Below are 24637 nucleotides of genomic sequence, written 5' to 3'. Positions count from 1 at the left end.
TCATGGTCAGGGAGAAAAACAGAAGGAAACACTTTCACTTCAAACACAGAAGATGGAATTACGGAAAGGAAAAGATACAGACTATTAACTTAAATAGATTGAGTTAAAGTAAGAAATTGGAGGCGTAACAACAATGAGAGACTTTCAGCGGAATGAGAATATGAAAATGAATGTATTACCGTATTAGAAACCAGTTTAGGTCACTGAATACTGGGCTGAGGGTGGATGGGTCTCATTGTGAACTGGGAGACAGTCAGTAGAGTTAAATTTTGGACTTTGCAGCTGAAACTGGGTTATCATCTGATATTGTAGACCACAGCAGCAGCAGAAACAGAAAAGTATTCAAGGACAATTTTACTCAGGATAATCCATCAGTCCACCATTACCATCAAGCCGATCCATGGTTCAATGACGAGTGTGGGTGAACATGCCAAGTTCGGAATCACGTGCACCTAAACCTGATGACAACACATAAAAGCGACCACATTTCACTGGTTACATTCTAAACAGCAGAACCAACGTCTGATGGAGATAGGGAAAATGATCCCAAGACTAACGAATCAGATCTAAGCTCTGTTATCCTCACACATCCAAGCATAAATGCCGATGGGCTATTAAACAATGTACTGGAGGAGATGACTCCACAAATATCCTCATCTTAAATATCGGAACAGTTCTGTATGTCAGTGAAAAAGTCAAGTATATGGTGCCTGCCCGACCCTCAGCCAGAAGTGTTGAGTTGATAATCCACCTCACCCTCATCATGATGCCCACAGAATCACAGATGCCAGTCTTCAATCAAATTGTTTCGCTGTACGTGATTTGAAGAAACAGCTGAACACAATAGTTACGACAAAGGCAATGGGCCCTGACACCATTCCTGCAATATTACTGAAGACTTGTGCTGCACAACAAGCCGTGTCCCAAGGGAAGCTGTTTCATTCCAGCTCCAACTTTGATATCTCCCTGGCAATGCGGAAAATTACTCAACTATGTCCAATTGCCGAAGAGGGAAATAACTGCATTCTGAACATTTACCATTCCTTCAGTCCCATCACGACAGTCAAATTGATGGGAATTCTTTTTTGACAGAGCTGTTAAGCAGCACAGAAATAACCTGCTCAGTGTGGTGTCTGATAAGTCCCCATGTGGAGATGGTGCTGTTGTGGAAATGTCACTGGATTACTAATCCAATCCAGGATAATTCTCTGTCAGCTGGTGGAATTTAAGAACAATTAATAAAATATCGAGACCTAAAATGTGGTGTCAGCAATTGTGATGTAGTGTCCACTGTTGGTTGTAAACATCAATCTCCTTCCCCACTATACTTTTAGGAAGTGATTCTCCCGTGCTTTCCTGCTCTGACCTAAGAGTGACTCCAGACACACAGACATGTGATAAACTCTTCAATGGTCTCTGAAATGGCCAAGCAAGGCACTCATTTGTGTCAATCTGCTCCAGAGTCTTCAAGGATAAAACCAGACAGAACACCAGGCCCCAGCCTAATTATTGGATAACGGAATAGGAAACACAGTCCTGTTGACTCTGCAGAGGCCTCCTTCATAACATCTGAGAGCTTATGATGACATTTACAGAGCTTTCCCACAGATTGTTCAGAAACATCGGGAAAGGAATAGGCTATTCGACACATTGAACTTTCCCCATGCTAGATCATGGCCGAACATCTCCTCCGTGCAGTTGTCCCCATACAATGTTCATATCCCATAATATGTTTAAACATTGTGAAATATAAAATGAGAACTGCTGTCGTCCCTTCAGCCCATCAATGCTCCTCCATTCAATATACAGGCAGTTCTCAGATAACGCGTGTTGATTAAATACAATTTGGCTGCAATGTGATTCATTAAACTTTTTCCATAAAGTGAACTCCCGTTCACTGTGACGCAATTCCTTGCCGGGTACCAACTGAACAGCAAAACCCAGCCTCAGAATTCACTGTCTGCAAAATGTCCAATCAACGTGTTCAACTAAGACAGAAATGAAATCCGCTCTGGAAGCCTTGAAACTGAGCCTGTAACGGGGAATTGTAGTCTACATTTAGAAAGAACTTTATTTGAAACTGTGGGAGACTCTTGAGGAGAACTGGACTATCCCCATCGGCATCACGTGTTCAGTCAGCCCCACGCACTTTCTGGTGAAGAGTGTGGTGAAAGGTACACTGCTTTAGTCAGTGACTGTAGTTTGAAAGTGTTACATTTACAGGACAGTTTCATTACAATATGTGATTTAAAGATGTATTTAAACTATGTTAATGTGTGCGTTAGACAAAATTAAATTTTTGGTTTTACTGATATTTTTAGGGGTTCGTCCGTTACCCTCTTTTTCCCATGGACTCAATTATTAATATTGCACGATTTTCTACAACACAGTGTTGTACAGGAACACAGCTTACGACGTTATTGGAGAAAAACCTGGACTGATAGCTGATCTTCTATCTTCACACCGTACTCCTGCTCTCTCCTTATCCCTTTAATTTCCAGAAATCATTATTTATATTCAGCACTTTGTTTTCCACAGCCTGATCTGGGAGAGAGTACCCCTGGTTCTCCAGTCTCAGAGTGCAGACATTTATTCTCATCTCAATGCAAAGTGGCCTGTCTGTACTTAAGCCTGTACCTAATACTGTTCAGATTCCGGAAGAAGGGCTCATGCCTGAAACGTCGATTCTCCTGCTCCTTGGATGCTGTCTGACCTGCTGCGCTTTTCCAGCAACACATTTCCAGCCCTAATTCTGTGGCCCCTTGTTTTAGACTTCAAAGCCAGGGAATTACCATCCCTGCTTTCAATCTGTCTCGCCCTGTCAGAGTTTTATATATTTCACTGTGATCATCACTCATTTTCCTAAACTGCATGGAATACAAGCCCAGTCGCCCCCTCAACAAGCCTGTCACCCGAAAGATCAGTCTGGTCATCCTTCACTGCTCTCCCTCAATGTCAGGTTTGTCCTTTATTGGGTAAGGAGACCAAAACTGCACACAATACTGTACAATGTTCAAGATGGTGTCTCACCAAGGCCCTGTACAGCTGCAGTAAGACATTCTTACTCCTGTACTCAATTCCCCTGAAATGAAGGTGAACACACCATTTACCTTCCTACCTGCATACTGCTCCTGCGATATTGCTTTAAGTGACTGGTGTACAGGGAGATCTAGATTCCTTTCAATGTTACAGTTCCCCACTTGCTGGGTCTATATACACAAGTCAGCGTGCCAATGCCATTCCCAGTATTGACTTCTGACTTCAGAACTCACTGTCCTACACGTACTCAGAGGGATGTGCAGAAATAAACGAAAATGCAGCTTAAATTCCTTTATGGAGCAACATATTTCAACCACTCCCTTTTTAAACGAGAGGCTGTCATTCTATTGTTCCCATCAAAGTACACAACAGCTCATCTCTCCCATTGCTCTCCATCTGCCACGTATTTTCCCAGTAATTTCACTTGTTACAGTCACTGTGGAGTTTTCTTTACATCCTCCTCACCCATTTACAAGCTGACATCGCTTAGTGCTGTCAGCAGACTTGGGAATATTGCATTTGAGCCCCTCAACCAAATGTATGATGTGTATTGGGAAAAGCTAGGGCCCAAGCCACGATCCTTGCTATATCCACCTAGCCTTCCATTTAAAAAAAACATTGTTTTATTCCTACTCAGTGTTTCCTGCCAGCTCACTAATTCTAAGATCGTGACCATATAATAGCCCCAGTCCTACAGGGTTCGAATTCGCAAAGAAGTCTTGGGGCTTTATCAAAACTCTTTCTGAGATTCCCCTCGTATCGCATTGACAGCTTCTCCATAAGTTTGCGAAAAAAAACTTTCTCAAATATGAAAACCCATTTCATGAATCACTGTTGACTTTGTCTATGCCCGTTAATTTCCGTCCAATACTTTCTCAAAACTGTTTAGTTGCGAATTTCATTCTATTCCCTTTTTCTCACCACACTAAAGTTCCCTAGTATTGCTAGGAAGTTTTCTTTTTTGTTTTGCTTTCTTCTGTGAAGGCATGACTGACGTATTTGCTCCATAGTTCTGCATTTCCCTGACCTCAATTATCTGGTATCAGACTGGAAGGATGCTGCACTTGTTTTCTCTTAATTTTTTCATTAGCATATTTTCAGAAAATATTACAAGTTCTCTCTTATAGGCTTTGTTAAGATATTCTTCAGAAACCCATCAATTTCGAGCTTAAGCTACTCACTAACTGACCTTCCATAGCCATGCAATCACAGATGCAAAGACTCTGTACTATCAGAAATTCAGCACGGTCTACATTAGTCCCACTTTCCGACACAAGACGCGTAGCTGCGAATCTTATAGCATTTCAAATGCACAACCGTGTATTTTTGAATGGTTGTGAGGTTGCCATGAAAACTCCCCTCTCAAGAAGTGCATTCCAGACCCCAACACCCTCTGGGTGAATAAGAATCCTGCAATCTTCACTAAACCGCAAACCCTTCACTATAAAAGTGTGGCCTTTTGACTAAAAGGTACAGCTGTTGTCTATCCAGACTGTCCACGTCCGTCGTAATCTTCTCCTTCTGATTCACGTCCTCCTTAGCCTTCTCTTCTCCAAACTAAACAACCCGAGCTTATCCAGCCTCTCTCCATAGCTAATATGCTCCATCCCAGGGAACATCCTGTTGAATCTCCTCTGCACCCGTTCCAGTGCAATCACATCCTTCCTGTAATGAGGTTCCCAGAAGTACACACAGTATTCCATTTTGCCCTCACCAAAGTTATGCATAGATCTTAAAATCTATACCTCGATGAATAAAGGCTTTGTTTACAGTCCCCTCTGCTTTCTCAAATTGTGTATTAACTTATTCAGTCACATTCAGGGATATGTGGAGAAGCACCCTCTGAGCTTCCCAGTGTGCTGCCATTCATTGAGTACTCCCCTGTCTCATTCCTTCTTCTAAAATGCATCACCAAATTTTTATCAGGGTTACATTTCATCTGCCATTGATCTAACCATCTGACCATTCCATCTGTATCTTCCTGTAACACAAGGCCTTCTTCCTCCCTGCCAAACACCGGCCAATCTCTGTATCAAACACAAACTTACTCATCAAACCCCCGACCCCACCCTTCGTCCATATTCACAGCTGTATCATTTATGAATACCACAAATAATAAAGTTGAAAATCACACAATATCAGTTTAAAGTCTAACAGGTTAATTCAGAGGCACTAGCTTTGGAAGCGCTGCTTCTTCATCAGGTGGTTGTGCGCTTTGATGAAGAAGCAGCACTTCAAAAGCTAGTGCTGCCAAATAAACCTTTTGGACTATAACCTGGTGCTATGCGATTTGTACCTTTGTCAAACCTGGTCCAACACTGGCACTTCCGATTCACAAATAATAAGGAATACAGCACTGATCCCCGTGCTGCACCATTGGACACTGGTCTCCAGTCACACAAACAGCCTTCTACCGCCAACCTCTGTCTCCTACCACTAAAGTTGATTTGGTTGTAACTTGGCAAGTTACTAATGAGTCCTACCTGTTCCCTGGTTATTCTGTTCCACTTGACACACTTGTAGATTATCTGGGGATTCTCCTTAATCTTACCCTGCCAGCAGATTTTCATGCCCCTGCGTTATGCAGTCCCCTCCAAGTAAGGTATTTCCTCCTTATTGCAGTCTTAAATGGTCTATACCTTATCCTGCCATTATTTGCCCTGAATGTGAATTAGACAGCCAGAGAAACATCTTGTTAATTTCCAACTTGTGATATGTTTTGTGAATTTTCTAATTTTCACTGTGACTCACCTCTCATTCTTTGAAACTCCTGAGAACACGGGCCGAGTTTCCTCATCAGGCAACCTCACCATCTGAGGGATTAATCTGGAGAATGTCCATTGAACTTCCTCTGTGGTCAATATATTCTTTCTCAGATTTGGTCACCAAAACTGTACTCAATATTCCAGGTACAGTACTCACCAACACGCTGTGAAACTGGTTCATCATGTCTTTACATCTATATTCTGACTCCCTTAAAGGAAGGCAATCCAAACTTTAACTTACCACTTTCATATATTCCTCCAAATACCCTTCACATTCATTGCATTTACGAACTCACCGTGTGAGTTCCTATAGAAAGCCTTGTGATGATCTAAAATATACCAATTCTCCTGGTTCCCCATGATCGATGCTGTAAGAATCAACTTCAAACAATTCCAAAGTTTGTCAAGTATGATTTCCCTTTCAGAAATGTATACTGATTCTCTCCAATGTTGCTGCTAATTTCTAAATACCCAATATCACATCCTGTCTCAGAGATTCCAACAGTTTCCCCACAAATGTCAAGTTATTTGTTCTGCAGTTCTCCACACTATCTCCTCTTCCCTTTGTAGATGCTTGGATCCATACCCTTCATCTATCGTACTTGGATCAAGTTTACTAATATCCATTTATCTACAACAGTTTCCAGACTCTGCAGAATGTACAGGAAAATAGAACACAGTCATCGACAGCGCAATTAATACTTCTATCAGTGATTTATTTCTGAAGATTTTGGTATGAAGTACATCTGGTTTGTCAAGTTGAACAATGCTCAATTCGGCTGCATGTTCAATGCTGCCTTGTTCCTGATATAAATTGATTTTGTGTCTTCAGTCCCAAAAGTCATAATTGATCAGTTCGTATTTCTGGGCGATTTTCTGGATCTTCCTCCATTAAGACAGATGCAAACTAACTGGTCATTGGCTTGGCCATTTCCCTGTTATCCACAATAAACTCGTCTCTCCCGATTGTAAATTTCCACATTTAACTATGCTTTTTTTCCCCTTTGAAATACAAATTATAGATTTTTTTCAGTTTCTGTGTTCCTGTTTTTTAGCATGCATGTTCGCTTTTTGATTTCCTTTTCAGTTTCATGACCCTCCTTTCCTGGATGATAATTTTCTGAGAATTCTCAGGATTCCATAATGTCTAGAATTCTTCTGAAGTCACTTCCTTTGCTTAATTTAATCTTTAATTTGTTATGTTAATTATCGTTAAGTCACTTTCTAACTCTTTGGTGTTTTTACCTGAAATAAATCAACATATTTTTCAGACTTGGCTGTATTTCTGTTAATCTCCTGGTCCAGACCAGGTATATTCAGAACACTGCAGGAGGACAGAGAAGAGATAGCGGGAGCGCTGGTTGATACTTTTGTATCATCGGCAGCCAACCGGTGTGGTCCCAGGTGAATGGAGGGTCGTGAATGCTGTTCCCTTTTTCAAGAAGGGCTATAAAGAAAAACCTGGGAACTATAGACCAGTAAACCTAAAAAAAATGTAGCAGATAAGTTATTTGAGAAGATTCTGAGAGAGAAGGTATACATGCATTTGGAAAAGCAAAGTGTGATTATGAGCAGTCAGCACGGATTTATGCATGGTGGATCATGGCTCACAAATTTGTTAGCGTGTTTTGATGAAGTGACAAGGACATGGTGGTATATGTGGACAAAATAGATTTCAGTAAGGTCTTCAGTAAGGGTCCACATGGTATGCTGCTCTGGAAGTTTAGATCACATGGAATTGAGGGGGAACTGGTAAATCAGATCCATAATTTGCTTGATGGTAGGAAACAAAGGGTAATATTGGAAGGATGCTCGTCGGACTGGAGGCCTGTGACAAGTGGAATGCCTCAGGAGTCGGTTCTGGGACCATTACTGTTTGTTTTATACATCTATATAATACATATATATTTACATATTACACATATCTATGATTTAGATGAGAATGTACAGGCATGAGTTGTAAGTTTCAAGGCGAAATGAAAATAGGATGTACCATGGACAGTGAGCAAGATTATCAGAAATTTCACAAATTACAGCAGTGCCTTGATCAGGTTAGGAAGTGGGCCGAGAAATGGCAAATGGAGTTTAATACAGATAAGTGTACGTTCTTGCATTTTAGAAAGTTAAATCAAGGTAAGAGTTTCATGGTTAATGGCAGGGCCTTAAGGAGTGTAGTGGAACAAAGTGACCTTGGCGTTCAGGTGCAGGTTTCTCTGAAAGTGGTGTCACAGGTAGATAGGGCAGTGAAAAAGGCATTTGGCACACTGGCCTTCATTAGACTGAGCAATGAGTAGTGAAATTAGGGAGTTATGTCGCAGTTATATAGGATGCTGGTGAAGCCATACTGGTAGAGTTATGTTCAGTTCTGTTCACATTGCTATAGGAAGGATGTTATTAAATTGGAAAAAGTGCAGAAGAAATTTACAAGGATGTTGCCAAGGTCTCAATGTGTGAGTTATAGGGAGAGGTTGGACAAGCTAGGACTTTTTATTTTAGAGTGTATGAGACTGAGGGGGAAACTGATAGTAGTGTATAAGATCATGGGAGGCAAGCACAGAATGAATGCACTCAGTCTTTTCTTTCCCAGGATTGGGCAATCACGGACTTGAGGCCATCAATTTAACGTCAGAGGGGAAAGAGTAAAATGGAACCTGAGGGGCAATTTCTTTTACAGACGGAGTGGTATGCATATGGAATGAGCTGCCAGCAGAAGTGGCTGAGTTAGGTACATTCACAAAATTTAGAATGCATTTGGACAAATACGTGGATAGAAAAGAATTAGAATGATATGGGGCAAGCAAGGGCAGGGAAATGAGGTTAGTGTGAATGGACATTTTGTACAGAATGGACCAGTATGGGCCGAAGGGCCTGTCTCCCTTCTGTAGGACACCATGAAGCTCACAATCAATGCTTCTTCCACTGAATGTTATATTGTACTTCCCCAATTCACTGGAGCAAACTTGACCCTCTAACCTCTGGGCTTCCATGATGTTTGACCAGAATGATCGAAATTCTATATGGTATGCAGACGCTGTGTAAAATGCAGCATATTCATGTCACTATTCCTCAAACTTGCTTCAGAGCAAGGTTAAGAATTGGTCGTCCTGACCACGCAACACGACATCCGAAATAAGCTGCTCTCTAGTTTGGTTCACAACATACTCTTCAACTACCTGATAGACACTTATGGCTTTTTCTCACAACACTAGCAGTCACTTAGTTAACGCAGTTTCGATGCAACTTGACACAATCCCGTATTACTGCAGCACCCACGATTATTTGTTATTCATTCAGAGGATGAGGGTGTCGCTTGATAACCAGCATTTATTTCCCATGCCAGAGGGCAGTTAAGCGTCAACAGCGTAGCCTGGAGTCATATGCAGGCCAGACTTGGTAAGGACAGCAGTTTCCTTCCCTGACTACCATCAGTGAAACAGATAGGTTTTTCCAACAATCGACAATTGATTCCTGGTCATTATAGACTTTGATTCCAGATACTTATTGAATTCAAATTCCACCATCTGCCATGGCAGGATTTGAATCCTGGTCCCCAGAACATTACCTGGGTCTCTGGGTTAAGAGCTCAGGGATAATATCATTAGATCATTGTATCCCCTTGCATGTACTTGCACAGCTAATTTTGAGAACAAATCATGTGAAATATTTGCGTGACAATTTTGGTTTCGATATATAACATACCAATGTGTGCTTCTCCTTGCTATTTGTAAGATTCACTCAAACTGATACTGTGGGATTGAGGGACAGGGTCTGTGGCGTTATTATTAATAGACTTGGACAAGACGTTCAGGGAGGCTCACTTCAACGCCAAGGTGATCTGAAGAATTGGTCAGCAGTACAGGACAAGCATCAATATTCCTCCCCCACCCCAACTTTGCCAGGACAAGTGTCACTGTATTTTGTCTACTCCCTCACATTCATTGTACATCTGTTATATTACCAACCCCCGAACAAGGCTCACACTCTATCTCCAAATAAGGCTCAAGCACGACCACACTCACTGCTGAATTCAGCACCTTCCCTCCCCCACTTTTTCTGTCACTGACACAATAGCCCCGCACACTACAAAAACTGCATGAATACAACACTATAGACAGACTCCCTCCGGACACCTCACCCTTCCCCCTTCACCTTTCCCAGCATTAATAGCAGGGACACCCACTCCCACCCTCACTCCATCCCTTCTCTTCTCCCATTCCAGGAGAAACAGCCTGGAGTAGGACATAAAGGGACAAGCCGGGTGTAGCATTGCCCGATATTTATTTCCTTACCCCCTACCCCGACATGTGGGGAGGATGCTGGAAAGAGCTGGAGGACCAGGAGACCTTGTGTGAAGATTCTGAAACATCCACATCGCACCAACCGAGTAAGGAGCAGTGTCCAGTAAAGAACAATTCTCAATTTAAACCCATTGTCAGTTCCAATCTCATCTCACTAACAAAAGAACAAATACCCCATTGCACAGAGATGTAGGCATTGAATTACACAGAAGTATTGGTAAATACCCCAATATACTAACATGCACAATGCATACAAAGGGATAGGCATGCACACACATAGAAGCACACAAAGACATATGCAGCGACACACAAATAGACACAAATACAGATAGAAACACACAGACTGATACACAGAAAGACAGACAGACGTAGTCACACAAATACAAAGATAACAAGCACATGGACACACACACATATACCTATTCACAGCGACATATACACTAATGTCATTAAGACACAAATAAATACGTTTTTGATTTATAAGGGGACAAAGAATTCTAGGAAGAAGGTAGGAGAACAATGCTGAGGAACACATAAGAAAGTATCGAACGTCATATCAGTCTTGATGGGCCGAATTGCCTAATTCTGCTCCTTTTTTAATGGCCGTGTGGTGTTATGCTGTCACGTATTCTCTTTCTGAAACAGCAGCAGAGGCTGGGTTTGATACGTATTTTTTTGGAAAGAGTCAGTGGTAATGTGGGACAGAGTTTGAGGGCAGAATCGTTTATGTCCATTCCTAGTTATTGTATCCTTATATCTAAAAAGGGGCAGTGATTTGATGTGAGGTTAACACAGTTTAAAATAACGGGTCCGACAATGAAATGAGGATGTCCCCTTTTCCTTTAGTGTTGTGCTGTCTGTGGTGTCCTCATCCTCAGGGAGCAGCGAAGACTCGGTTATTGAAGATATTCAAGGCTGAGCTCGACTGATCTTTGCTGGACAGGAGAACCAATGTTTATTGGGAACAGACAGGAGACGGATGGACAGACACATGCGGAGCAGACATGAACATTCTGAATGGTGCAGCCGAATGGTCAACTTCTGCCCCTACCCCATGTGGTGTTCCATCAATCCACGCCTCGAGGCTGTTACAGAGATATACTGCTGCCCCTATACCACGTGTTGTTCCCTCAATCCGCCTCGAGGATGTTGCAGAGATATACTGCTGTCCCCAACCCATGTTGTGTTCTTTCAATCCACCCTCGATGCTGTTACAGGTTAGAGGACCATCCCATTCAGCCAGACTGGATCGTTACAATGAGACGGGAGGAGACCATTCTACCCCTCGAAGGAGTTACACAGGTACATAGAATGAAATAATTCAGCTCGTTGGGTACATTACACAGCTAAGGAGGAGGCCATTCAACCTGCCTGAACTGCTGCACAGGAACTGGGATGCTGTCGCTAACAGGAAATAGACAGCAGAGATAAATGAATATTTTTACAAAAATGAAAATAGCTTTGCCTCAGAGATCGCCGTGGGGTCATCAGTGATCAATAATCTATGTCAAGTATCTGGATGAAGGGACTGAATTGATCAAAACTTAATTATCTTGTACACCAAGGTGATCATTCAATATTTCTTCAAATGGACGTAGTGAATCTGCATTGTGATATAAACAGGGAAGGTTAGTGAGCATACCTTCAGCAGAAATAATATAACGTGAATTGTCTATTGTGGTAGGGAGGATAGAACAGCAGGGAACAACTTAAATGGAGGGAGATCGCAGAACTCTGTGATGCAGATGTTTTTCATATTCCTGGTACGTGAATCATATGAAGTATGTCACATGAAGATGTCGCAAGTGATTTGGAAGGTAAGTGGAATGATGCTGTTTGAGGCAACGAGTATTGGGTTCAATCAGGAATAATTTACTGCATCTGTACCGACATTGCAGAGACCACATCAGATACACCGGGTTCAGTTTTGATCCTCTAAACTGAAAAAAAAACTGGATATAATTCCTTTCGAAGATATTCAAAGATGCTTCCTTTTACTCATTCCTGATATGTAGTTCCTTTGTTATCGGAGTTATCTGTTTCGTCCTTAGATAAGAAATCTTATTGAACCATGATTTTCAGAAAAGTGTATCAGCTGGATACATATTTTATTTTGTTAAGGCGACTAAAGCTACAGAATAGTTTTTATGAATGAGATGTATTGATGTTAACACAAATATTATGAAGTTATCAACCCATTTAAAAAAAATAACGCAGACACATATACACAAGTCATCAAATTATGAAGCGAACACTTTTGGTTTTTGCTAATGAAAGGCACTGTGCACAACAACAGCAATGATACACCTGCATATAGTTCATTATCATCCATTCCAGAGAATGGTCATGGAGATCGCACATGGTCTAGTTTGGTGTTTAGTTGACATTATTGTATTTTTCCACACAGAGGGAGAAAAATATTACTTGCCTCAGAAGCTGCAGCCAATTGGTCTCTCTTTCTTACTTTGTTTTGCTTGAACTCAAGGTGTAAGAGCAGAAAATCCCTGAGTCATCTTTACCACTTATGGAGGATTGCCGGAGTGGGACCATTCGGCGCAGCCATTTTTGTGCAAGCGATTTGGCGCGTTCTGTTTAGCACAGCCCATTTTGCCGCAGACCCATTTAGGAGCAGAACTATTTCGGCGCAGCTCATATTTATTCCTTTTCAGCCTTAGTTAAAAGCATAAATGAAAGCATTAAAATAAGAAAAAATGTTTATTCTCTTCAATAAAATTGTTAAAACGAAAACAATAAACAAAATAAGTTCATTACGAAAAATCTAAAATATGATATTCATTAAAGATTTTTGTAATCCCTCGTAAATGCTAGACGTCATTTCTCTCACTAAATCTTCATACGAGTGTTTGTATTCTAGCATCTGCTTCTTTAATTTCAACGGAATATCGTACCCTGCAATTAAATGCTCATCATAAATGTCCCTTCCCCTCTGAACGTTTTGTAAACTGTCAATAATTTTTCAAATAACTGGATGTGCCACTCCAAGTTCGCATTGTCATCTCCTGTGGGCAGCTTCTGTATGATTGTTTTTTCCTGTCCTCATTGTTTAAAGTTTTTTCATATAAATTCCACATTCCAACTGGAAAAAGCGGTGGACGCCGACCATTTCCTCTGCGTAATCTTCTCCCCACATAGTTATCATCGAACCAGTCCAGCAGCGGTTGCAGTTCATCTGGAAGCGCATCAGACAAATGTTCAATAGCTTCATGAATGTTTTCAATCGGAATAAATAAAAGACCAATTATCATTTTAGCTCTGAAAGAAAACTCTATACTTACTCAAGTGTCTTTTGAACATTTTTACTAAAGGGAATAAACATTATTTTAATTTTTATTGCTTTGATTATTGCTTTTATCTAAGCCCGAAAAGGAATAAATATGAACTGCGCTGAAATAGTTCTGCACCTAAATGGGTCTGCTGCAAAATGGGCTGCACCAAACAGACTGCACCAACAGAATGAAGTACTCAGTAAATTACACAGCACAGGGGGACGCCATATCCACATCCCAGGCTGTTATGCAGAAGCAGAGACGCCCTGGGTCGCTGTCAGGAAATACAGAGTAGGAATCATTACTCATTTTGTGTTTGGAAAGCTGTAACGAGTGGAATTCTTCAGGGATATGTGTGAGGTCATCAACAAATTACAATCTATACCAATGAACCGAATGAAGGAGATGGAGCTCAGTTGCTCATACACCAGGATAGTAATTCAACAAGATGTCAAATGGAGACAGAGCATCTGCAATGGGATACAGACAGGGGGAGGGCAGAGCGTCTGCATTGTGATACAAACAGGGGGAAGGCAGAGGGTCTGCAGTGGGATACAAACATGGGGAGGGAAGAGTGTCTTAAATGGCATGCAGACGGGGAGGACAGATCATCTGCAATGAGATACAGACAGGGGGAAGGCAGAGCGTCGGAATTGGGATACAGACAGTGAAGGGCATTACGTCTGCATGGGATACAGACAGAAGTAGGGCAGAGAGTCTGCAATGGGATAGAGACAGTGGGAGTGCAGAGCGTCTTCAATGGGACACAGACTCGGGGAGGGAACAGCATCAAGCAATGGCAGACAGACAGAGGATGGCTGTGAGCAAAGATTCAGCAGAAACAAACAGTACAATATATATGTGATGGAAATCTTCTGTTTTGGGGAAAAGATAAAACATCAGAAATTTTTCTAAATGCAAAGAGAATGCATAGCTCAGTGGTACAGAGGGATTTGTACGCTCGTTCATGAATCACAAAAAAATTACCCTGAAGATTTTGCGAGTGATTTAGAAGGTAAATGTAATGATTGTGTTTCTTGCAAGGGGTGTTGAGTATGATCTTAGCAATGTTTTCTGCATCAGTACAGGGCATTGCTGAGATTGCATCCCTTGTATTATGTGTTGTTCCAACTGCCTAGACTGGAAAAAACAACATTGCTTTCGAGACGTTTCAAAAATGTTTCTCTTTACTCATTCTTGGGATGAAGGCATTACGTTATGAAGAATTAACAGTTCAGCCTGAGAATGAGGGATTTTCTTTGACTATATAAGATCTTGAGAAGAGAGTCGTTGGTGAATACCGGATGGACATTTTTTCTTGTGTGGGAGAATAAAACTGGGAAAATACTTTAAGAATAAGTTAGAATCAAAGGAAAGGGCATTGGACTCAAAAATTGAACTCTGAATTCTCTTCCTACATGCGCCCAGACAGTCTGAGTTTTTCTAGCAATTACTATATGTGCTTAAGTATATTCATTTTAACACAGATATTATCAAGACATGAAACGCTTATTTTTACATTGTGCACTAATATATTAACACATCTCTAACAAGTAAAAACATTTATTGTTCATGAATTGATTCTGCAAAAATGCACTGACCTGGAGTCGAGAATGCGTTGGAGCCATATAGTTAGGAAAATATTCAAGCAGAGCTCACATGATCCAGTGTGGGATTGATAATGTAACTGATTTAACTTTCAAATGGTAAATGTATCCTATCTGTGGAGGAATAGTCCTTTCTGTTTCCCTGTCGCTCATCACAGCAATGTGTGGGAGTGAAAAAAAAGCACAGTCGTCTTTCCCACTAATGGAGGATTCCTGATGAGGATTCATTGGAATCTCCCCATTGCCTGAAGCAAAGCAATTCAGCCAAATCGATAGTTTCAGGAAGAAATCCCATTGTCAGAAGGTTGTGCAAGCAGAATACCTACAGAAGTCATTATTCAGACTCGATAGGTGGGGGTGTGTGGGGGGGGGGGGGGGGGGGGGTGTGGTGGGGAACAGGCCGGAGATTCTGTGGCTGCAAATGGGAATCCTGAATGGTGTATAGCCTCCCACATGCCAGGGTCCAGGATGTCTCAAAATGGCAGCAGAACGTTCTCACCGAGGGTTGGGTGGGTGGTGAAGCAGCCAGAGATCATTGTGCACATTGGTACAAATGACACAGGTAGAAATAGTGATGACATCCTGCAGAGTGATTGTAGAGAGCTAGGGGAAAGGATAAAAGACAGGACGACGACATTGGTAATATCCAGTTTACTTCCAGTGCTCCGTGCTAGTGAGGGTAAGAACGGGAGGATATGGCAGATGAAAGTGTGGCTACAGAATTGGTCCAGGGGAAGAGATTTTTGAATCACTGGGATCTTTTGTGGGGCAGAGGTGATACGTTCAGGAAGGACGGGTTGTACCTGAACTGCAAAGGGAACCAATATCCTTACAGGCAGGTTTGCGAGTGCTGCAAGGGAGGGTTTCAACTAGATTGGCTGGGGTTGGGGAAGGGTGGGATCCTCAACAGCAGGGAGGCAAGTGTGAGGCTGGAAGGAGAAACAGTAATTAGAAACAGAAAAGTGAAGGGACAGGTTATGCTGGAACACGACAGGCCGCAAGGAATGCCTGTTGGATTGAATTACATCTGTTTCAATGCAAGATGGCTGACAGGTAAGGCCGATGAACTCGGGGCGTAGATAGGTACGTATAATTGGGATATTATAGCCATTACATATACATTGCTAAGGGAGGGACAGCAGTGGCAGCTTAATGTACCAGGGTACATGTGCTCTCTGCGAGACAGAGATGGTGGAAGGAGGGGATGGGGAGTTTTGATCAAGGCGAGTATCACGGCAGTAATCAGAGATAAAATAACAGATGGATCATCCTGTGAGGACTTGTCTGGGGAGCTAAGAAATAAGAAGAGAATAGTGATGGTGTCTGGATTGTACTATAGGCCCCAAAATAGTAAACGAGGAATTAGCAGAACAAAAATATTAGACAGATAGGGGAGACTTGCCGGGCCAACAGGATTGCATTAGTAGGAGATTTTAAATTTCCTGACATAGACTGCGAATGACATAGTATTAAGGATTGAGATGGGGTGTATCTATTAAGTGTGTTCAGAAAGGTTTCCTCAAGCAGTATGTAGAGGGTGCAACTCGGGAAGGGACGAAACCTGACCTGATCTAAGATCTAGGGGAGGATAGGTGACTGAGGTGACAGTGGGTGAGCACTCTGGTACCAGAGACCATCGTTCTATTAATGGTTTAAATAGTTATGTAGAAGGGCAAAACAGGTCCACATGTTCAAGTTGAAAATTGGGGCAACGCGAATTTTGATGGAAGTAGACAGGAGCTTGTAGGGGTTGGTTGGAGGAGTTTGTTTGCAGGCGAAGGGACCTCCTGCAAGTGGGAGGCATTTAAAAGTGAAATACCTCGAGTTCAAGGTCATTATGTTCCTGTGAGGGTAAAAGGCAAGGTTGAGAGGAATAGGGAAACCTGATGTCAGGAGATATTGAGGCTTTGACCAACAAAAAGGAAGCGTGGCTCAGGTCCATGCAGCTGGGTTCAAGGGAATCCCTGGCGGAGTACAGGGGATACAGGAGTTTACTGACGAAGGAAATTAGGACGGCATAAATGGTGCACAAGATAGACTTGGCTGCGAAGATTTAGCTGAATCCAAAGAGGTTCTTTCAGAATATTAAAGTAAAAAGAATAACTAAATGAAAATATGACCCCTCAATGTCCAAAGTGGACATGCATGTCTAGAACTGTAGGAGATTTGCGAGATGCTCAATGAATATTTATCTTCTGTCGTTACCGTGGAGAAATGCATGAAGACTTGGGTGATTAACAAAGGTTGTGGTGTTATCTTGGAGTTAATCAAGATCACAGGAGAGGATGTATTGAATGCATCAGAATATATGAAGGTGGATAAATCTCCTGGTCCTAAACAGATGCATCCAAGAATACTGCAAGAGGCTACAGAAGAAACTATGGGGACCCTGGTTGATATTTTTGCAAAATCGTTAGCCACAGGTTAGGTTCCAGAAGATTGGAGGGTAGGAATATTGTGCCATTGTTCACGAAGGGAAGCAAAGAAAAATCTGGGATTGAAAGACCGGGAAGCCTAACATCTGAGGTAGGTAGGTTACTTGAGAAGACTCTGATGGATGAGATATACATGTATTTAGAAAGAAAGGTTTGTTTAGAAATAGTTTTTTTGACAGATTCCCTACAGTATGGAAACAGGCCATTTTGCCCAACAAGACCACACCGACCCACCAAACAGTAACCCACACAGTCATTCCCCTACCCTATATTTACCCCTGACGAATGCACATAACACTATGGGTAACTTCGCATGGCAAATTCACCAGACCTATACATCTTTGGCTTGTGGAAAGAAAATGGAGCACCCAGAGGATACACACACAGACACAGTGAGAATGTGCAAACTCCACACGGAGAGTCACCCGAAGCTGAAATCAAACCTGGATCATTGGCACGATGATGCAGCAGTACTAGCCACTGAACCACATGCCACCCTTGCTTTTTACAACAAGTTCAATGACACAGGTACAAAATCTATTCTGTGCTTCACCCATGAGGTATGTTCCAATATCACATATACCGTAGATAATTTATTTTCCACTGAAAGTATCATCTTATTATTATTTATTAGTTTGTTAATATTAATTTTAATAATTATTATTAATCGTTGTTTTTAGACTGGAAAGATGGCATGGGTTTATGAGTGAGAGCTCATGCCTCTCAAATGTGTTTGAGTTCATTGATGAAGTGACCAGGAATGTTGATGAGGGCAGGGCGGTAGTTTTCACGGAGGCCTTTGACCAGGTTCCCATTGATAGTGTCGCATGGAATCCAGAGGGAGCCGCTGGCAAATTGGACACACAATTGGCTTCATGGTAGTAAGCAGGTGGTAATAGTGGAAGAATGCTCTTGGACCGGAGGCTTGTGACACATGAAGTGCCTCAGGGGTCGCTGCTGGGCCCATTGCTGTTTGTTATCTGTGTCAATGATATTCTTGAGAATGTACAAGGCATGGTTAGGAAACTTGAAGATGACACTAAAATAGGTGGTATCGTGGCCAATGAGGAAGTATATCAGAAATTGCAGCAGGACCTTGATCAAACTGGCGAAGTGGGCCGAGGAATATTTTGGCAACGTTAGATCAAGATAGGAGTTTCCTGGTGATTGGTAGGACCTTAAGGAGTGTAGTTGAGCTGAGGGACCATGACGTTTAGGTGCACCGTTTTCTGAAAGTGGGGTCAAAGTTCGACATGGCAGTGAAGAAGGCTTTTGCCACACTAGCAAGCATCGGTCAGGACATGGAGGAGACCAGTTGGGAAGTTATGTTGCAGTTATACAGGATGTTGGTGAGGCTGCTCTTGTAGTGCTGTGTTCAGTTATCGTCACATTGCGATCGGAAGGATGTTTTTAATTTGGAATGTGTGCAGACGGAATTTACAAAAATGTTGCCAGGACCCAACAGTATGAATTATAGGGAGAGATTGGACAAGCGAGGACTTTTTAGAGAATAGGAGACTGAGAGGGATCTTATAGAAGTTTACGTGGATAGGGTGAATGGATCCAGACTTTTTTTTCTAGAGTTGGGGAATCGAGGAGGAGAGGGCATCAGTTTAAGGTGAGAGGGGAAAGAATAAAAGGGAAACCGATGGAAACGGTTTTACACAGAGAGTAGTTCACAAAGGGAATGAGCTGCCAACGGAAGTGGTTGAAGCATTTATATTAACGATATTTAACGGGCATTTGGGCAAGGACATTAACAGGAAAGGACGAGAATGCTATGAGCCAAGTGCTGGGAATTGCGTTTAGTGTGGTTGGATATTTGGGTCAGCATGGACGAGTTTGGGCCAAAGGGCCTCTCTTCCTCTCTCCATACTGTAGGACTTGATGACTCTACAAATAGAACAGCATTTGGGTCACACTCTCATTTTTCCTTTGGTCATGATTTCGAATCATAATTGGACAATGTTCTTTCAATTTAACTTTGCAGATATTTTGCTTTTCAGTTTGTTATCGACAATACACGTGTGTTTGTGCATGCGTGTGTGTGTGCGTGTGTGTGTGCGTGTGTGTCTGTGTGTGTGTTTCTCAGTTTTTTTCAAAGGGAAATATCTCTGTGCATATTTGCAATATCTTCTCATCATTCCTCTTTCCATCATAGTTTGAGCAACTTTGTTTTGGTCATAGATGTGTTTTTCTTTTAGCAGATTAAATAACTCTGCCTGTCTTGATCCTAACATTGACCCTGACACACTCTAAGAACTATATCATTGGCATATCACCAACCTAGTTATAATTATTTTCTTGGCCACTAGAGGAGTGGAGCTAGAAAAGGGAGCAGTAAGCCAAAAATACAGAGGGAATTATCAACTCAATTAGTGTCAGTGTCAACTATCTCAATTATCAACGTCAGTGTCAAGGATTTCGTTGGAGGAGATTTTGAGGAATAGGATTAACATCTATTTAGAAATACAACGACTGATTAGGGATAGTCAATATGGATTTGTGTGATGGAAATCATGTCTAATTATGAAGAGGTGACAAAGAAGATTGAAGAAGACACTGTGGTATACATTGTTTGCACAGACTTCAGCAACGCATTGAATAAGGTTACCCATCGTAGACAGATTACTAAAATTAAGTTATATGTAATCTAGGTAAAACTAACCAATTGTATACAAAATTGGATTGAAGGTAATGGATTGTTTTCCAGACTGAAGACCTGTGACCAGCGGTGTGCTGAAAAATTCAGTGCTGAGCTCAATGCTTTTCATCATGGATATAAACAACTTCAATGTGATTATCGGAGGCATGGGAAGTAAGTTTACAGATAACATCACCAACGCGGAGTAGGGGACAGTGAAGAAGATTATCTCAGAATATAACGGGATCCTTGACCATCAATGAGCCAAGGACTCGCAGATGGAGTTTAATTATATATAAAGCGGGGTAGTACCGTGGGGAATGTTGCTGAACAAAGAGACCTACGTGTGAAAATTCATAGCTCCTTGAAAGTGGAGTTGAGGTCGGTTGAGTGGTGAGCAACGTGGTTGACATGTTTGCCTTAATGGGTCAGACATTGAGTAAACGAGTTCGGATAGCGTGTTGCGCTTGTACAGGACGTAGGTGAGGCCACTTTAAGAATACTGCGTACATGTCAGTTGACTTAGCTAAAGGGTGGATGTTGTTAAGCTTGAAAGGCTTCAGAAAAGATTTATAATAATTACTGGAACCTGAGAGTTTGAGCTACAGGGAGATGATGAACAGGTTGAAGCTTTTCCCCCTGGCCTGTCAGAGGCCGAATGGTGACATGAAAGCGGTTTAAAAAGTACTGAGGGGCATGGATAGTCTTAAAGGGCAAGATCTTTTTCCCAGTATAGGGGCGTCCAGAACTAGTCGGCATAGGGTGAAGGTGACAGAGCAAAGACATGGAAGGCACCTGAGGGGAAAGTTTTTCATACAGAGACTGGTGGGTGTACTGTCAGAGGAAGTGGTGAAAGCGGGAACAATTGCATGTTTAAAATGTATCTGGATAGATAAATAAATAGGAATGGTTCAGAGGGGTTTGGGCCAAATGCTGTCAAGTGCGACGAGATCTTATTAAGATGCCAGATTGGCGTGGACACTTTGGACAAAAGGATCTGTTTCCACTCTGTATGACTCTCTTATTCTCACAGCGGGATGAGGAAAATATCGAAAAGGGTCATTCGAATGGGATTTCTCTTCGCCAGAAGTTTGTGGTGCCTCTCTGATCACAAGTATTCACAGCTGAGTTAGTTAAAGATTTTACAGAGAATTGAGTCACGGATAATGGGACACAGGCAGGAAAATGAGGCTCAGACCACAATCTGATCAGGCACATTGTTAATGCATGGTGGAGAAGGCTCAATTCTCGAAAGACCCACTCGTGCTCCTCAGTCCCAAATTTCTGTGTTCCATTCAACCCCTCAAACCTGCTAGACAGGAGCAGTTGGAGTCCACTCACTGTTATAGCATGGTGCACAGAAACAAAGGAGACCATTTACTCCCTCGAGACTGTCCCACAGGGTTTGGGAGATTTGGAAAATGCAATTGGAAAACCCAGGCTGGATATGAAAGAGGTCGCTCATCTCTCTTTATAAAGCTTCCCCTCTCTGTAACTTGTGCTTAGTTTGTTGATCATGCTGTAGACCCAGATTCACTGTGAATGCAGCCCCCAAATCTCAACCAGCGATGGCTCACAAAATCAGCTGTTCTCCCTGATTGCAACATTCAATAAGAGAACTTCCAGGAAAATAATACCTATTAACTTTCCAATAACAGAATGGGAGAACATCAGAAGCAGGGGCAGGTCATTCACATCCCAAGCCTGCATTGCCCTTCACTAAGATCCAAGTCTCAATTCTTCCTTAATGTCCAAGTCTTCTTGAGCACTTCCATAGAACACAGAACAAAGAAGAGTACTGATATGGATATGCCGGTGTTGGACTGGGGTGGACAAAGTTAAAAATCACACAACATCAGGTGAGAGTCCAACAGGTTTAAGTGAAAGCACACTAACTTTCGGAGCGTCGCTCCTTCATCAGATGATAGAGGAGGGCTCAATCTGAACACAGAATTTATAGCAGAAATTTACAGTTTGATTTAACTGAAATTATACATTGAAACATTGGTTGTCTGTTAGGCCTTTCATCTGTTAGAATCCAATGATAGTTTCACTTCTATCATATGTAAATCACAAAACCTTAAAAAAGAAATTGCATTCTTAGGTTAGTTGGTAATAATGGTGATAGCTAGATAATATGTTGAAGGTGGTGCTCCCCTGTGTTCTCAGTCTATGACATCATGTTTAAATTGATTCTAATCTTAAAAGTGAGATAAACGAGTTTTACATGAATTCATGCAGTTTTTGAACTCAAAGTTCTACATGAATGCATGCATTTAGGACCTTCAGCCCTCGACGTTGTGCCGGTTATCCTCCTCTAAGATCAGACTAACCTGATGCTTCCATTTATTTTGTTCCATGTGCCTATAAAAGGGTCTCTTCTGTTTCCCTCACGTATTTGACTCTACTACCACCGCTGGCAGTGCATTCGACACACCTACCACTCTCTATGTAAAGAATATTCCTCTGATATCTCCCCTAAACCTCCCTCGAATTACGTTAAAATTATGCCACCTCGTGACAGACATTTCTGGGAAAATGTTTCTGGCTAGTTACTCTCTCTATGCCTCTCATCACCTTGTACACCTCTATCAAGTCACCTCTCATCTATTTTTTCCTCCAGTGAGAAAGGTCGTCGCTCCCTCACGGTTTCTTCATTAGACCTGCCATCCAGTCCAGGCAGCATTCTGGTAAATCTCCTCTTTACCCTCTCTAAAGCTTTCTTATCTTCCTATAATGAGGAGACCAGAACTGAACACAATATTCCCTGTGCGGTCTGAGCAGGTCTCTAACGAGCTGCAGCATAACCTCGTGGCTCTTAAACTCAATTCCCCTGCAACTGATAGCCAACACACCATACGCCTTCTTAACAACCCGATCAACTTGGGTAGCAACTTTGAGGGATCTGTGGACACGGACCCCAAGATCCCTCTCTAACTCCACACTGCCAAGAATCCTGCCTTTAACCATGTATTCTACATTCACATTCGAGCTTGCAAGGTGAATCACTTCAGTTTGAAATCCATCTGCCACTTCTCAGCCCAGCTCTGCATCCTGTCAATGTCCCGTTGCAACCTGCAATAGCCCTCTACATTCTGTAACACTCCAACCACCTTTTTGTAATCGGCAGACTTACTAGCACACTCTTCAACACCCATATCGAAGTTATTGATAAAAGTAACAAAGAGCAGAGCTCCCAGCACTGATCCCTACGGGACACCACTGGTCCCTTTCAGTGATCTAGCTCCCCTAACTCTCTGTGAAAGAGACTTCCTGACATTCATTACCCTCTGTTTGAAGAAAACATTCTCTGCTTCTACACCATGACCTATTGATATAAGCAAAAGATGTAACACAGGGACTCAGGTAAGAGAGACTGGTCCTGAACTCAAGGCAGTATTTGACTGAGGATGATATCAAGGAACCTGAACAAAATCGCACGTAATGAGAATTAAGTATGAACTCTACACTTTTTGTAGACATTCATGGCACAGGGGAAGATGATTATCATTGGTGGGCATCAATCACCTCAGCCATGGGGCACATCTGCAGGAGATGCTCAGCGTCGCTTCCTCAGCGCAGGCATCTCCAGTTTGTCATCATAGAATCCCTACAGTGTGGAAGGAGGCCAATTAGCCCATTGACTCCAAACTGAGCAGATTAGATTCCCCACTATGTGGAAACGGGCCCTTTGGTGCAACCAGCCCACACTGACCCTCCTAAGAGTAACCCACCCAGACACATTTCCCTCTGACTAATTCACCTAACATAAGGGACAATGTAGCATGGCCAATTCACCTGACTTGCACATCTTTGGACTGTGGAAGGAAACCAGAACACCCGGAGGAAATTCATGCAGACAAGTGGGGAACGTGGAAACTTCACACAGACTGTTGCTGAAGGCTCGAATTGAAACTGGGACCCTGGTACTGTGAGGCAGCAGTGTTAGCTACAGAGCCACTCGGCCAGCAGAAGAGGAGGCATTCACTGAAATTTCCAAATTTTCCAGAACAAGTTGTCCCTCTTCAGCTCTTGAAACAGTCTGTGACCATGTGCAGCAAGACGTGGGCAACATTCAAGATGGTACTGTTCAAGTCTGGGTAACATTTATGTAACAGCACAATACATTTCCACAGTAAAAGGAGGAGTTCATTCAGCACCTCAATCTGGTTTCACAAGAATGTGGGGAAGTCATTCATCCCATCAAATCTACTGGGCAAGAAGGGGGATAGACCATTCATTCCCTCCTGCCTGTTGCACAGGAAGACAGGGAGTGTGCTCTCTCCCACATGTAACGTACATGGGATCAGAAAGAACTATTTCACACCCGGAGTCACTTACAAAGGTACAGGAAGAGATTATTCAGCTTGTCAAGGCACTAACACAGGAACAGGAAAGTGTCAGAGATCCTCCAACATCACAAACAAATGGAGCAGGGGCTGCACAGACAGACTGCTCTAAATTGATCTACATGGCTTAATTAATCATAGTACATATGTGTTACTTTAACATGGTTTTCTGGCAGTCGGAATGAAGCATTTTTTTAAACAATTCTCCAAGTT

Source organism: Chiloscyllium punctatum, chromosome 33 (assembly GCF_047496795.1).
Source record: "Chiloscyllium punctatum isolate Juve2018m chromosome 33, sChiPun1.3, whole genome shotgun sequence".
In the NCBI taxonomy this organism is placed as follows: domain Eukaryota; kingdom Metazoa; phylum Chordata; class Chondrichthyes; order Orectolobiformes; family Hemiscylliidae; genus Chiloscyllium; species Chiloscyllium punctatum.
The sequence above is the reverse complement of the archived record's forward strand: the minus strand, read 5'-3'. Positions refer to the sequence as shown.